The 13870-nt window shown below is 41.2% G+C and overlaps 1 protein-coding gene across 4 annotated transcripts in view; it reads right to left on the reverse strand.

Annotated features, from left to right (window-relative positions):
- The window catches only part of PPARA (peroxisome proliferator activated receptor alpha), a 73155-nt gene that overhangs the window by 39141 nt on the left and 20144 nt on the right, over nucleotides 1–13870 (reverse strand). The window lies entirely within an intron of this gene.

Raw genomic sequence — 13870 nt, forward strand, 5'->3', positions numbered from 1 at the left:
AAAAAACAAAAGGTGTAAGTGGATGAAGTGCAGGAGGGAGGTGACAACAGAAGTATTTGAAGGCTGGAGAGTAGGGGGAGGAAGGCCTTGGAAAGGAGGAGGTAAACCAGCATCAGGAGAGCAAGACTGTGAGGCCCACCCTGCAGAGTGTGGGGTGTTGAGGCACCAGGTGCACCAGTGGGGGGCAGCCCAACCCACAGGCCTGCCCCCATTCTTCTGGGGGGGGTCTCCCGCCCTCCACCTGCCCCCACTGCAGGGGTCCGAAATACCTCATATGGGAAGGTCTTCCCCCGAGAGGGAACACCTGCAGACACCCGCCAAGGGCAGGCCCTGTCTGCTCCCAGCCTGCACTCTGCAGCAGGGCTGCCTCCACCGTCCCCACCCTCGGCCTAGGAGCCCAGCCAGCTACGAAGCCCCTCATTTTCCCGTGGAAGGAGACAGACTGCCAAGATGGCAGACTGTTTGCCAGGAAGGCCTCTGATAGGGAAGAAAGAGAGCTAACCAACAACCAACCAAGATCGACGTGGGGAAACAGAATACAGGAGGAAGAAAGGACAAAACCAGAGGAACTGGTATTAATTTCCCTGGACAGATAAGACACTGCCCTTGTGGAACAAGAACATGCCATAAAAATGAACAGAGAACAGAAGCTCTCTTGGGAATTAAAAAACCTGCCATCGTGGGGACACCCGGGGGGCTCAGCAGTTGAGCGTCTGCCTTTGGCTCAGGGCATGATCCTGGGTCCTGGGATTGAGTCCCGCATCGGGCTCCCCACATGGAGCCTGCTTCTCCCTCAGCCTGTGTCTCTGCCTCTCTCTGTGTGTGCTTCATGAATAAATAAATAAAATCTTTACCCCCCTCCTGCCATCATACACTTAATCAGGAAAGGTAGGGTGGAGGCCTCTCTGTGTGGCAGAAAGAAGTGGGAAACAGGAAAGGGTAGCTGACAACGGAGAGGGCCAGGAGGTGGTCTGCAAGCCTGGCTAACAGCGGGAGGCCTGGGCGAGGGCGGTGAGCACAGGAAAGTGGCAGCGGAGGAGCTCAAGAACATTGTGCAGAAATGAAGGCAGTGGCAGCACCCACCAGGTCTGCCACAGGTCACCGGGAGGCTCCAGTACATACTGGGGACAAAGAGAAGCTTTTGGAAGCTTACGAGAGGCTTTTGGAAGCAGGAAGACACGTCATATGCAAAGGATCAACTACCAGGTGCTTCTGGGTTTCTCAAGCAAGCGCTGGAGGCAGAAGCACAACCGGCTCTTGGATGCCAAAGTGAAATCACTTCCAAGTCGTTACTAAATATTCAGATGAGTCATCCATCAGTGGGCGGGCAGAAAAGTTCCTATATATTCTCTTCGTATGGTAGCTGTGTCTCTGGGCCTCTGGCCTCTCTCCCTCCATAATGCTTGCCACGGGCCTGGTTCTGGAGCGAATTCTTGGTGAAGATGGTTCTCGTTTACACAGGTCTGGAGTTGGACTCTGCAGCAGCAGCGTTTCCAGCTGTCTAACTCGTAGTGGGGCAGCAAACATTGCTTGTACCCCTCAGGTCAGCACAGTTCTACAGACCCCTGTGGGCCAACTTTATGACCGGGTCATCGTCGGCCATTATGCAGACACGACACCACTGTCAAGTAGACATTCTGACGATGTGGATGACGGCAGGAACGCTTCCAGAATCCTTATCGCATGCCAAGACTGGATGAACGCACTTCAGTCTTCAAACAGCCCCACAGAGTGGGCACTCTTGATATGCTTACTCTCCCGATGAGAGAACTGCAGGACAGAGAGGTGGCGGTGACACGCTCAGGGTCACGCCACAGGTGGAGTCGCGGTTCAAACCCAGCCAGGCAGGCAGTTTCTTCATCCAAGCACCACACAACTGTCCTCTTTGGAACGTCTCCCAGAGCTCATGTGCACGGCTTCCAATCTCACCACCAGCGATTTAGAGATGTGACAACCTGGTTCCCAGTTACCTGCAAGGGCTTCCCTTCCCAGTTCACCTGTGCCGGGCACACGCTCCACTGTGTCAATGTCATCCTTTGCTAGAGTCCTTATTTAGAGGTGAGAAAAAACAACAATCCAGCATCTCTCTAATTTGTTTTTAAAATAAAGACTGGAGGGGTGCCTGGGTGGCTCATTCAGTTAAAGCGTCCATCTGACTCTTGCCCCAGGTCATGATCTTAGGGTCCTGGGATCGAGCCCCACGAAGGGCTTCACGCTCAGTGTGGTCTGCTTGGGATTCTCTTTCTCCCTCTCTCTCTCTATCCCACCCCCCTGCTCTCGCTCTCTCTCCCTAAAATAAATAAATCTTAAAAAGTTTAAAGACTAGAAGTTTCAACCAGAGGCAAAATGAAATGTGAGGCCTACTGGAATCCCCACTATTAGGGCTGCTTAAATGTTTGCAGAGCTAGTAGAGAACTGCCCCCTTGGCCAGCGGATGGAGTCTCGTCTGTAAGTATCTTCACATGGGGCCACTTGAGGCTCCGAGGAAGACCTCAGAGCCAAGGCTTCAGTGCTAGTGCTGACTAGGGCCCAGTCGCTTTGTTCTGTTTTTAAAATCGGCTTTATTAATGCAGCGTAAGGGGCCTACAATAACCTGTACATAACTAAAGTATACAGTTTGATAAGTTTTGACCTATGGATACACCTGTGAAACCACCACCATAATCCAGATAACAAACATATCCAGCATGCCCAAAAGCTTCCTTGTGCCCTCCTGTAATGTTTCCTCCTGTCCTCCACATTCCCGTCCCACTGACCCGCATCTTCTAGAGTTTTATACAAATGGAATTATACAGGATATGCCCATTTTGTCTGGCTTCTTTCACTCAGCATAATTACTTTGAGATTTGTCCATGTTGTCATGCATATCAATAGTTCATTTTTTTATTGCAAAGTAACATCCCAATATATGGCTAGCCACAGTTTGATTATCCATTTACCAGTGATGGATATTTGCATCGTTTCCAAGTTTCGGTTATCATAAATAAAGTAGCTCATGAACACTCATGTACAGTCTCTGGATGGACATATGCTTTCTTTTCTTTGGCTAAATACCTGGTCACGGAATTGCTGGGTCATACAGCAGGTGTTTGGTTAACTTTTTAAGAAACTGCCAATGTGTTTTCCAAAGTGTGTGCATTGTTTTAGATTCCCTCCAGTGGTGTATGAGAGCTTCAGTCCCTCCACACCACAGCCAACACTTAGTATAAACGGTCCTTTTCATCTGAGCCATTCTAAAGGGTAGGTCATGGTATCATACCACCACTGTGAAAGCCGTGGACATTAGCACAGGGACTGTGGGCTTAATTTGCACTCCCCCGATGACTAATGATGTGGAGTATTTTCACACTGCTGTCCATACACCACCTTTGGTGAAATGTCTGTTAAATCTCTTGCCCATTTATAAAACTGGGTTATTTTTCTTATAGGTGAATTTTCAAGAGGTTTTTTTTTTCTGTATTCTGGATATAAGTCTTTTATCAGGTTTATGCTTTATAAAATTTTTTTTCTCAGTCTATAAATTGTGTTTTCATTCTCCTAAAGCTGTCCTTTGAAGAGCAAAAGCTTCATTATGATGAAGTCCAATTTCTCAACTTTTTCTTTTTTTTTTTTAAAGATTTTATTTATTTATTCATGAGAGACACAGAGAGAGAGAGAGAGGCAGAGAGGCAGAGACACAGGCAGAGGGAGAAGCAGGCTCCATGCAGGGAGCCTGACGTGGGACTCGATCCCGGACTCCAGGACCACATGCTGGGCTGAAGGCAGGCACTAAACCGCTGAGCTATCCAGGGATCCCCCTCAACTTTTTTTTTTACAGATCGTGCTATTGGCGTCGTATTTACAAAATCCTTGTCCAACACAAGGTCATAAAGATTTTCTCCTGTGCTTATTTTAGAAATTTCATATTTTACGTTTAGATCAATAATCTACTTTGGGTTAATTTTTGTATACAGTGTGAGATATGGATCAAAGTCCACTTTGAGCATACAGACAGTCAATTGTGCTGGCACAGTTTGTTGAAAAGACTGTCTCAACAGAATATTTCTTGACAGTATTACCTTTGCACCTTTGTAAAAAAATCAGTTGGTTTTATTAGTAATGATTGTAGAATTTTATCTAATATTGTTTCTAGGGGATCCCTGGGTGGCTCAGTGGTTTAGCACCTGCCTTCGGCCTAGGGCATGATCCTGGAATCCCAGAATCGAGTCCCACATCAGGCTCCCTGCATTGAGCCTGCTTCTCCCCCTGCCTGTGTCTCTGCCTCTCTCTCTCTCTCTCATGAATAAATTAATAAAATCTTTAAAAAATATTTTTCTCTAGGGATCCCTGGGTGGTGCAGCGGTTTGGTGCCTGCCTTTGGCCCAGGGCGCGATCCTGGAGACCCAGGATCGAATCCCACGTTGGGCTCCCGGTGCATGGAGCCTGCTTCTCCCTCTGCCTGTGTCTCTGCCTCTCTCTCTCTCTCTCTCTCTCTCTCTGTGTGTGTGTGTGACTATCATAAAAAATTAAAAAAAATATTTTTCTCTATATATTAAATAATCATGTGGGTTTTTTTTCATTCTGTTGGTAAATGGTAAATTACATGAGTTTTTTACTGTCAAACCATCCTTGCATTCCTGGGCTGACCCTACTTGGTTATCATCTAACATTCTTTTTATATATTGTTGAATTCAATGTTCTAAAATTTTGTTTGGAATTTTTATATCTATCTCCACAAAGGATATTAGGCTTTAGTTTTCTTTACTTGTAATGCCTTTGTCTAGTTTTGGTATCAGACAATGCTGGTAGAATTTGAGTGGAATTCATATTATTTATTCCTTAGATATTTGGTAGACTCTACTAGTGAAGCCATCTGAGCTCAGAGTCTCTTGGAGGGAGGGTTTTTAAATACAAATCATATTTATTTAATAGATGTATATGTGCTGCCGAAGCGAGCACTATTTAATAGATGTATGGCTTGTCAGGTGATCTATTTCTTCATGAGTTCAGTTTTGGAAGTAATTTGTCCTTTTCATCTGAGTTGTCAAATGTACTGGCATAAAGTCATTTACAAATCCTCTTGTTATCCTTTTGATATCTACAGAATCTGCAGTGATGTTGCCCCCTCATTCCAGATAAATATTTGTCATTTGTGTCCTTTCTTTTCTAGATCAGCTAGGCTATAGCTTTATCAATTTTATTTATCTTCAAAAGAACCAGCTTTGTGTTTCATTGGTATTCTCTACTGCATTTTTGTTTTCTTCCTTTTTTAAAAATGATTTTATTTATTCATTTGACAGAAAACAAAAGAGCACAAGCGGGGGGAGCAGCAGAAGGAGAAGGAGAAGCAAGCTCCCCACTGAGCAGGGAGCCCCAATGCAAGACTCAATCTCAGAACCCTGGGATCATGACCAGAGTGGAACGCAGCCACTTAACTGACTGAGCCACCCAGGTGACCCCATTTTGGTTTTCTATTCACCAATTTCCACTCTGTTCTTTATTATTCCCCTTTTTCTGCTTACATTTGATTTAATTTGCTTTTTGTTTTCTAGTTTCTTAAGGTCGTTGAGTCCTTTCTTCTTTTCTGTTTAGCGCTATAAATTTCCACCTGAGTACTGCTACAGCAGGATCCCACAAATTTCCATAGGTTGCTTTTATTTACATTCAGCCCAAAGTAATTTCTAGTTTCTTTTTTTTGATTTATCAACCCACGGATTATTGGGAAATGTGTCATTTAGTTCCCAAATATTTCTTGGTTGTCCAATCACGTTTATATTATTGATTTCTACCTTAATTCCATTATAGTCAGAGAATCTAATTTGTGTGACTTGAATATTTAAATTTATTGAAACTTGTTTTATGGCCCAGAATATGATGTATCTCAGTAAATGTTCTACACGTGTTTGAAAACAGTGTCTATTCCACTATGGTTGGGTGGAATGTTCTACATATAAATGTCAATTAGATCAAGTTGATGTTCAAATCTTATGTATCTTTGCTGCTATTCTCTATATTTGTTCTATGAATGACCTCTGACTATAACTGCATATTTGTCTATTTCTCCTTGCAGTTCTCGGTTTTTGCTTCATGTACTTTAAAGCTCTGTTATTAGAGGCATAAATGTTTACTATTGTTAAATCATTCCAGTGATTTGACCTCATTTTCAAATATTTTTTTTCTGTCCCTCACTTTTATCCAGGGTCTCCAATTATACATATATTAAGCTTCTGTTGTACTGTTCACTGATTTTGTTCTCATTTTTTTAAATTCTTTTTTTTTCTCTGTGTGTGTCATTTTATTTACCAACGCTAGGCCTTCAAGTTCACGAATCTTTTCTTTTGCAATGTCTACTCTGCTATTAATCCTACCTGGTATATTTTTAACCTCAGATAGTGTAGTTTTCACTATAAAGTTCAATTCATATCTTTTGTTATATCTACTTAACTTTTTGAATACCTAAAAGAGAGTCATAATAACTATCTTCACATAATTCTCTGGTAAATCTAATATCTTTTTGAGTTTCAGATAGATTTCAATTCATTGGTATTTTCCCTCCTGATTATGCACCTTCCTTTCTTGCTTCTTGGCATATCTAGTAATCTTTCAGGTATTTTGATTTCAGTTTATTCAGTGCTACATAGTTTTGTATTCCTATAAATACTCTTGAGCTTTATTCTAAGATGCAGTTAATTTATTTGGGAAAAGCCTGATTCTTTTGTGTCTTATTTTTGAATTGTGTTAGGTAGGGCCACAGCGGTATGTGTTCTAGTGTAATTATTCCCCACTACCAAGACAAGATCCTTCTGAGTACCCTATCCAATTCCCTTTGAAGTCTGAGGTTTTCCAGACTGGCAGGTGAAAGAGGCTCTCTCTTCCCGGCCCCTTGGAAACGCCAGGCACTATTCCTGGCCCAGTGTGAGTGCTGGGCACGGTTCCCATTCATCCTCTTGGATGGTTCTTTCCCTGGCTTCCAGTAGTGCCGCTCACATGCATGCACCTCAGCAGATCTATGGAGTTCTCTCTATGTATGGCTTTCTCCTCTGGTACTTTGCCATGGGAATGCTAGACATTTCAGTTTCTCTGGACTCTCAGCTACGCCTCCTCACCTAAGGGATGTTCCTCCCCAGCACAGCCTGCCAGATCTTGAGTCACACCTCTCACCTTTGCTATTTCCCCCTCACAACATCAGTGCCATTCATTGCCTGATTCCAATGTCTTGAAAAACATTGCTTCATATAATTTGTTTGGACTTTTCATAGTCTCAGGCAGGAGGGTAAATTAGTCCCTGCTATTCCACTTTGGACAACAGAGCCAATCAGTTTTCAGCCATGGAATAAATGAATTGATTATAAGGCCATTGCCAGGACTTCTCCATTTTAAAAAATCCATGTCCCCTTTTGATAAATAGAAATATCTCATATCCCCTTTTAATATTGTTTTGAGTTTTTAAGTAAATTAATTACTAGACTCTACTTTGAAAATCCACCCCTTCCTCAGAGATCCTGCCAAGCCTCCTTGGGTCTATACCTGAGATTCTGCTATAACTCCTTGGGTAAGTACCCTTGATTCTGACATATCTCCTGGATTTACTTGAGGTCCTGATACAGCTTCCAGGATTTTGGAACATCTCCTTCCCCTCACACACACTCAAATCCCTGCTTAGACTCAATACTAAGATCTAAAAATCCATATTTATCAAGAATAATTAGGATTGTTCAGAATTCATTTTTAATCTTGCAGGGCATAGTACTTTCAAATTTCACATACCATATTGTTGTCACTTCTGACATAACGTTAAGATTAACAAGTGCTGAATAAATAGGGAGGGCAGGACACTAATGGGCTCTTAAACAGATTATTTTTTAAAAATGTACTAAAGGGATCACAAAATGATAAAAGGATCCATCCACTAGGAAGATATGACAACCCTAAATATATATGTACTGAACAGTCAAACCTTAAAACATGTGAAGCAAAAACTGGTAGTGCTGGCAGGAAAAACAGATGCCTCCACCATTATAGTGGGGACTAGAACTTCCCTCTTAGCAATTAATAGGATTGCATTAGAGGAAGCCAGGAAAGTTATAGATCTGAGAAACATCATTGACCAGTAAGCTCTGAGTCACATACATAGAACACTCCATCCAACAACAGCAGAATAAACTATTTTTTTTAAGCACCCATAGAACACTCACCAAGATAGATCACATCCTGGACTAGTAAACAATCTTCAACAAATTCAAAAGAATTGAGAGCTTATGGTACATATTTTCTAATCACCAATGGAATCAAAGTAGAAATTGAAAACAGACAATTCGAAAATCTCTAAGTATTTGAAAATTAATCAATACACTTCTGAGTAAACCAGAGGTCAAGAGAAAGTTGCAAAGGAAACTTAAAAATACATAGACCTGAATGAAAGAGAAAAATATCAAAATACATTAGATGAAGTGAAATCAGTGCTGTGAGGGCAATTTATAGTAGTAAATGCTTACAATAGAGAAGCTGAAAGGCCCAAAATCAATAATCTAAGTTCATACTTCAAGAAACTAAAAAAATAATAGCAAAATAAGTGCAAAGCAAGCAGAAGGAAGAACATAATAAAGGTAAGAACAGCAATCAAAGAGATTAAAATCAGGGAAACCAAAGAGAAAAGCAATGAAACAAAAGGCTAATTCTTTAAGAAATCAATAAAATTGATAAACCCCTAAAAAGACTGACAAAAATCAAAAAGACCAGAAAAAAATCAGATATCAGAAATGAAACAGGATATCATTACAGACCCTGCAACAAGTTAACAAGAGACTGGTATAAATAATTTCAGGCTCATAAAATCAACAACTTGGAAAGAATGGGTCAATTCCTCAAAAACTACAAACTATCAAAACTTAAGCAAAATGAAAAAAGACAATCTTAATAGATCTATAACCATTTAAAAATTGAATTTGTGGTTTTAAAAAAAATCCTGAAAAAATAAATTTCCAGGCCCAGTTGGTTTTACTAGAAAATTCTGTCAAACATTTTTAAAAAATATTTTATCTTTGGAGCACCTGGGTAGCTCAACTGTTAAGCATCCAACTCTCGGTTTCAGCTCAGGTCATGATCTCAGGGTCCTCAGGGTCCCTGTGTTGAGCTCTGTGCTCAGTGGGGAGTCTGCTCAAAGATTCTCTCCCTCTCCCTTTTTCCCTCCCCCCACTCACACACTCTCTCTCAAAATAAGTAAAGAAATCTTAAAAAAAAAAAAAAAGATTTTAAATAACCTCCACATCCAATGTGGGGCTTGAACTTACAACCCCAAGATCAAAAGTCACATGCTCTACTGACTAAGCCGGCCAGACACTCCTCTGTCAAACATTTAAAAAAGAATTAACACCACACCAATTTCCTACAATCTCTTCCAAAATATAGAGGAGAAAATTCATTTCAGGAAGCCAATATTACTCTGATACCAAAACCAGCAAAGTCAGTACAACAACAGCAATAGACAAAAAGCTGCAGACCAATACTATTTGTGATCTTAGACATTGAAATTGTCAATAAAACATTAGCAAGTCAAATCCAAAAATACATAACAAGAATTACACAATGATCAAGTGAGATTTATTCCAGGAATGCAAGGCTGGTTTAACATTTGTAAACCACTCATTGTAACTCACCATATCAACAAACTAAAGAAGAAAAATCATATGATCGTATTAACTAATGCAGAAAATGTATTTTATAAAATCTAACCCTCATCATAAAAAATTCTCACCAAGTTTGTAATACAGAAGACCGATTTCAACTTGATAAAGAATATCTACAAAAACCCAACATCCTCCTTAATGATGGAAGCTGAGTGCTTTTCCCCAAAGACTAGGAACAAGGCAAGGATGTCCACTTGCACTACATTTGTTCGACATAGTGCTGGAGGTTCTAGCCACTATAATAAGGCAAGAAGAGGAAATAAAAGGCATATGAAATGAAAGGAAGAAACAAAACAGTTCTTACCTGCTGATGACATAATTGTCTAGGTAGAAAATCCCTAGGAACCTATGAAAAACCTCTTGGAACTATAAAGTGAGTTCTTCAAGGTTGCAAGATCAACACATAAAAATAAACTATATATCTATCTAGTAACAATACATGCAGAAGTGAAATTATAAACAATGCCACTACAGTCACTCCAAAGAAAATAAAACACTTAAATATAAGCTTAGCAAAACATACACAGGATATGTATACTGAAAATTAAAGTGCTGATGAAAAAAATAATCAAAGAAGATCTAAATAAAGAAGAAACATACCATATTCATGGAATTGGAGACTCAACAATAAAGATATTAATTCTCCCCAAATTATGGGTTTAATATAATTCTATCAAAAACCCAGCAAGATGGGGATCCCTGGGTGGCGCAGCGGTTTAGCGCCTGCCTTTGGCCCAGGGCGCGATCCTGGAGACCCGGGATCGAATCCCACGTCGGGCTCCCGGTGCATGGAGCCTGCTCCTCCCTCTGCCTATGTCTCTGCCTCTCTCTCTCTCTCTCTCTCTCTCTCTCTCTCTCTCTCTGTGACTATCATAAATAAATTAAAAAAAAATTAAAAAAAAGCAAGATATTTTGTAGACATAGACAGGCTTACTCTTAAATTTAAATGGAAAGGCACATGCCCTAGCAAGGCTAAGATAATCATGAAAAAGAAGTATAAAGTGTGAGACATGACTCTACTTAATATTAAGACCCAGTCAGTAATCAAGACTGTGTAGTTTTGGTGAAGGGACAGACACATAGACCAAGGGAACAGACTAGAAAGCCCTGAAATAGACCCACACAAATATACCAAACTTTTGACAAAAATAAAACAATTCAATAGAGGAATGCCAGCCTTTTAACAAGTGGTGCTAGAGTAAGTGGACATCCATTTAAAAAGAGAAAAGAAAAAGAATGTCAATCCAAGTCTCACAACCTAAGTCTTACACAAGAATTAACTCAAGGTGGATCATGGACTTAAATGTAGCATCATATAAATCATAAAACTTTTAGGAAAAAATGCATCAGAAAACTTTCAGGATCTACAGCTACCTAAAATGTTCTTAGGCTTGATACCAGAAGTGTGATCCCTAAAGAAATTGATCCTCATCAAAATGGAAAATGTTTGGTCTGTAAAAGATTCTGTGAAGAGCATTCTGGGTGAAAATATCTGCAAATTGCATATCTGACAGAGAACAAGTATCTTGAATATATGAAGAACTTTCAAAACTTAACAATAAAAAAATAAAAATCTAACTAGAAAATGAGTAAAAGACAGGAAGAGGGGTTTTATCAAAGAAGATGTACAGATGGCAAAACATGCATATGAAAAGATGCTTCACATCATTAGCCACCAGGGATTTGCAGACAAAAACCACAATGAGATATCTCTGCACACCTATCAGAATGGCTAAAATAAAAAATAGCACCAACACCAAATGCTGGTAAGGATGCAGACAAACAGGATCACTCAGACGTTGCTGGAGGGAACAAAAAACAGTATAGCCACTTTGGAAAACAATTGGCCATTTCTTATAAAGCTAAACATACAACTACCATATGATCCAGCAGTTACACTCCTGGACCCTTATCTCAGTGAAACGAAAGCTTATGTAACACAAAACCCTGTATACACACCAAAAGTGGCGAAAGAAAAAAAAAATAAGTTTGATATCAAAACTTGAAATCTTTGTGTTATAAACACCACCAGCAAGAACATGAAGACAACTCACCAAATGGGAAAACAGATTTGTAGATCGATCATTGAAGACATTTGTATCCAGAACATATAAAGAACTCTTACAACTCAACAGTAAAAAGACAAAATATCCCAACTTAAATAAGGGCAAAGAATTGGATTAGACATTTCTCCAAAGAAAATGTTACAAATGGCCAAACAATGGTAAGCTAGCACTCCACACCTGCTAGGATGGCTCTTTCATCAACAAGACAATCACAAGTCTTGGTGAAGACACGGGGAAACCGGAATCCTCATACACTACGGGTGAGACTGTAAAACGATGTAGCTCCTTGGAAAACACTTTGGCAGTTCTTTGGGAAAGTCAGCAGAGTCACCATGTGACCCAGGGATAATTCCACTTTTAGAACAATGAAGACCTACTTGTACATGAAAACTTGTATCTAAAGTGTTCCTGGCAGGGATCCCTGGGTGGCGCAGAGGTCTGGCGCCTGCCTTTGGCCCAGGGCGCGATCCTGGAGACCCGGGATCGAATCCCACGTCGGGCTCCCGGTGCGTGGAGCCTGCTTCTCCCTCTGCCTATGTCTCTGCCTCTCTCTCTCTCTCTCTCTCTCTCTCTCTCTCTGTGTGTGTGTGTGTGTGTGTGTCTGTGACTATCATAAACAAATAAAAAAATTAAAAAAAAATAAAGTGTTCCTGGCAGCCTCATGCATCACAGCCCACGTGAAAAGTATCCAAGTGTTCATCAACTGATTATAGGATACATAAAAGGCACTATACACAATGTACTACATTATCTATATAGTACTTTTGGCAATAAAAAGAACTGAGGCATGATTGATGGTATTCCACGAAGGACCCTGGGAAATATTATGCTACAGGGAAAAAGCTAGTCACAAAGGACCACGTATTGTAGGATTCCATTTCCGCAAAATGTCCAGTGTGTGCAAAGTATAGAGACAGAGAGTGGATCTGCAGTTGTCCAGGGCTAGATGGGGCATGGCGGGGGCAAGGGGGAGGAAACGGGGTGACTGCCGATGGGGACTGGGGACGTGATTCCTCTCAGGGGCGATGAGAATGTCCTAAAATTAGATTGTGGTAAATGGTGCTACAATCCCATAAGCAGAATGAAAACCATGGAATGTTTTGCACACTCAACCCAGTGTTGTATGATACGTAAACTGCATCTCAGTGTTTTGTTGCAAACAAAAACAGAAACCCTGACCACGAATGCTCACAGCAGTTTTACGCATCATAACTCATACCCGGGAACTACCCGGATGTCCTTCGGTGGGTGCATGGTCCAGAAACTGTGGAACATCTGTACCATGGAACACACCATGGCAATAACAAGCAGTGACACCCAACAACCTGGACAGATCTCATGGGAATCGTGCTGAGTAGAAAAAAAAAAAAAAGCCAATTCCCAGAGGTTACATACCCCAGGATGCACCGTATAACATTCCTGAAATGACAGAGTGATGGAAATGGAGGCAACGGGATTGCCAGAGACGAGGAAGAGGCAGGGGTGGGAGGGATCCGCGTGGCTGTATCTGTGGGAGGCCCCCCTGGGTAATAAAAGCATCCTGTATCTTGGCCGTGTCACCGCTGAGACTCCCACTGATCCCCTGATTCTGATGCTGCACTATTGTGTTGCAAGAGGAAACCGGGTGAAGCGTACTGGGGCTCTCTTTGTATTATTTCTTAAACCTCTCTGTGCATCTACAATGATCTCAAAATTTTTTTCTTTTCATTTTAATAGAGTTCTAAAAGGGACGTAAGTTAGGAGTGATCACTTGAAGAGGATGTGAGCTAGAGCTCCTCTTTTCTGATCTGCAGGTCTCAGAATCCAAACAGGGCTATAAATGTAGCTGGGACATCTAACGTGCATACCATCTTTTGTGTTTGTTTGCTTTTTTTTTTTTTTTTACTTTTTATTTGGAAATAACTTCACTTGCAGGAAGCTGCACCTACACAAAAAATTAGCCCAAAGAACACTACATACCCTTCACCTCTATCCCCTTATGATGATGTCTCTACCCACCCGCCTTGTCCTTCGCCTGTCTTCATGGGTGAGGGGCCACAGAACGTGTGCATGCACACGTGTGTGAAGCATGGCCCATCTCCCTCAATACTGAGCGACATGTGCGTTCACTGAGAATCAGGATATTCTCTTTTATCACCC

Source organism: Nyctereutes procyonoides, unplaced genomic scaffold (assembly GCF_905146905.1).
Source record: "Nyctereutes procyonoides isolate TBG_1078 unplaced genomic scaffold, NYPRO_anot_genome, whole genome shotgun sequence".
In the NCBI taxonomy this organism is placed as follows: Eukaryota; Metazoa; Chordata; class Mammalia; order Carnivora; family Canidae; genus Nyctereutes; species Nyctereutes procyonoides.